Genomic DNA, 3,361 nt, shown 5'->3' on the forward strand with positions numbered 1-3,361 from the left:
AAATATAACTAGGAAGACATAAATAAATTTAGAAAGTCCACTCCTAAGTCTGTTTTTGTTAAAAAAGAAAAAGTCAAGAGATAGTTTTTTCCCACCCAAGAAACCATGAAAACAAACTTGTTTAAACAGGAAATTGAATTTCCATTGTTGAACATATGCATAGATATTTTCCCCATTAACTATAGAACTATATGTAGCTATCTTACTCAGGGAGGATATGAGGTTGACAGCTGCTTTACATGACCCGGGCTGCAGAAGACATAGAGCATGTAATACTATGATCTTCAGGTCACACCATAAATAAGCAGAAATTATTACTGAAATAATGAAGGTATAGGGGTCACAGAGGGTTTATATGCTGATACATAATAATTGCACATCCAAGATGAATCTATCTGTATGGCACATTAAAAAATATTAGTAGCCTCTGCAATGGAGCTTGACTAGTAAGAAGAGAAGACAGGAGCTTCTAGAGAGATTCTGTAACCACAAGGAGTGAACTGCTGGGATGGAATCCCATACAGCCGAAGGCACAGTACAGATGTAGTGATATCCCTGTTCTGAGCAAATAATCCCCAAACGAATTGTGTCTGAAGCCAGCCTGCCCGACTTTGGGCACTGGTTAAAGCAATCAACAAACAGCTATTCCTTCTGATTATTTTTTAAAAAAAACTCCAGGGATTAAAAGAATGTGTCATAGATGAGGCAAAACATTCCCTTTTATTATACATATTGAAAAGGACACATAAAATAAAGTCAGGAGATTAAACAATGTTCAAGAAGACTGTAAAAAACAAACAAAGCTTTTCTAAGGGAAAAATATCAACTTCACTTATTTAACTGACAGATGATCAAATACAGCTGGTATTTTAGACAATTGACAATTCTAACAAAAAAAACTGAATTCAGGAACAGATTTCTAAGCAAGTTTACTAAGTAAAATACAGGTAGACGTATTGAAAGAACTCAAACCTATTTTTATGAATAATGTCAAATATAACTAAATTATCTTAAGTATCTTAGTTATTTTTATATATTTTAATGAATGTCATAAAGTACAAGTTACTTTTCAATATCATATTTAAATCACATAAAATTATTCATTCTAAATTATTCAAAGGGATATTTTTTGCTATCTTTACTCAACAAATTTACTTATGTATTCTCTTTGCAATGACAATGATCTATCAGAGTAAGAACTGGAAAAATACTTTGTTCAAGAATTAAGAGAATAAATACTCTATAAATGAAGGATTTAAACAGGCTAAGTCTTAAAAGATGTTAAATTCAAAAGAGTATCAAATATATATATCTAGAAACAAAATAGTTCATTCATCTTACAAAGACTTTGTAATGCAGTGATCTCAGTTTCATCTTTGAGTGTGGATTTAAAACAACCACAATTCAGATCTATTCTTAAAGTACAAAGATCATAATGGTTTATAATTAACACAAACATATCTAGCACAAATTTTTCATTCATTCATTGAACAATACATTATAAGTTCTTACTGTGAGACAAAAAATTACAATATATTGGGATTTATTTTTTAAAAATTATAAAATAGAAAGAATAAGGAAAGTTTCCTGAACAATATTTATTTCTTCATCACCTTCCTCAATGCACCTAAAACTTCCTTGTTTCTCAGGCTATAAATGAAAGGATTTAGCAGGGGAATTATAATGGTGTAGAACAGTGAATACATTTTATTTTGATATTTATCTGGACCTGACCCAGGGCGCACATACATGAAGAAGAGAGTGCCATAGAACAAAGACACAGAGAGCAGATGGGCCCCGCAGGTGGAAAAGGCTTTGCTTCTTCCCCTCTCAGACTTCTTTTTCAGGATAGCAAAGAGGATACGGGCATAAGAGACTATGACACTCAGAAGTGAAAACTCTTGTATGGAAGTGGCAAATATAAAAATCACTAATGCATTAATAGATGGGTCAGTGCAAGAAATTGTAAACAGTGGCAAGATTTCACAGTAGAAATGGTCTATTATGTTGGACCTACAGAAAGTCAATCTATGTAATAATCCTACATGAATTATGGGGTGCAGAAAACCAATTACATATGACATACTTATCAGACAAGTGCAGAGTCTGTTCGACATCACCACTGGGTAAAGCAAGGGATTGCATATGGCTACATAGCGATCATAGGCCATCACTGACAGGAGAAAAATTTCTGTGGTTGCTCTGTTACAAAAATAAAAAATAAAACTGTATGGAGCACTCAACCAAGGACATCTTATGATTCTTTGATAAAAAGTTGATAAGCATCTTGGGGGTCACAAAGGATGAAGTACACGCATCAGCCATGGCTAAACTACTGAGGAATAAGTACATAGGGGTGTGAAGGTGGGGGTCCTTCCAGATGAGAGCAATCAGGCCAAGGTTGCCCACCATGGTGATGAGGTAGATCACAAGGAACACCAGGAACAGGGGCACCTGCAGCCCTGGACGGACTGTAAGTCCCCTGAGAACAAACTCAGTCACCTGTGTCTCATTTGACTCCATAATATTTACTCAGGCTAATCATTGCAATGAGAGAGGTTAAAAACATTAATCAAGCCTTATACAAAATGATATAGAATACAAGTGGAATTACTTTGTTTCCACTGTAATTTGCTCATGAAGATGAGTGCTATGTAATATGAAGATACAGTGCTTCAGCTTTTAAAATACTATTTAAAAATAAGTTTCATATATTTAATTGTGAAGTAAGGTTTTTAAAATGCATATAGTTACTGAAACAATTGTGGGAAAAGCTATAAACACTAAGGGATTTGGTCTGAAAACTTGTCATTCACATATACCTTAAGATTGAATGTATTAAGAAGGAAATGTTTTATGGAATTAAGACTAAAAAAAACAGTTGCTGGGCATAGTGGCACAACAGTGAGGCAGTAAGCAACTCAGAGAACCTGTCTCTAAATAAAATACAAAAAAGGGTTGGGTGTGTGGCTTCGTGAGTGCCCCTTAGTTCATTCCTGGTACCCCTCCCCCAAAAAAAGAGACAATAAAAAAGATAATTTACATTTTATGTTAAAACCTATGAAAATAAGACTCTGGTTCAAAGTCTAAATGTTATCTCTCTTTCCAGGAATTCTTTCATGTCTTTCCTAATAAATAAAACAAGGGTTTTCTCCTTTGATAATAAGGATATTTCATTCTTTCCTCCAAGACACGAATGAGCCAAACAATAGACACTGAGTTAAGTTTTCTATTTTCATGCTTTTCAGTCTGTTAACTTTGTTACTTGATTATATGTTCCCCAAAAACCATCCCAGAGGGTTGATTAAACCATATAAATTAACCTTATAAATTCCTCAAAACCTGCCATATTCCTAACACA

The 3,361-nt window shown here is 33.9% G+C and overlaps 1 pseudogene; it reads right to left on the bottom strand.

Moving 5' to 3' along the window:
* Positions 1-1,598: 1,598 nt before the first annotated feature.
* On the bottom strand, positions 1,599-2,535 carry LOC101964492 (olfactory receptor 5AC1-like; annotated as a pseudogene).
* Between the last annotated feature and the right edge of the window lie 826 nt (positions 2,536-3,361).

The sequence above is a fragment of the Ictidomys tridecemlineatus genome, chromosome 3 (genome assembly GCF_052094955.1).
Source record: "Ictidomys tridecemlineatus isolate mIctTri1 chromosome 3, mIctTri1.hap1, whole genome shotgun sequence".
In the NCBI taxonomy this organism is placed as follows: domain Eukaryota; kingdom Metazoa; phylum Chordata; class Mammalia; order Rodentia; family Sciuridae; genus Ictidomys; species Ictidomys tridecemlineatus.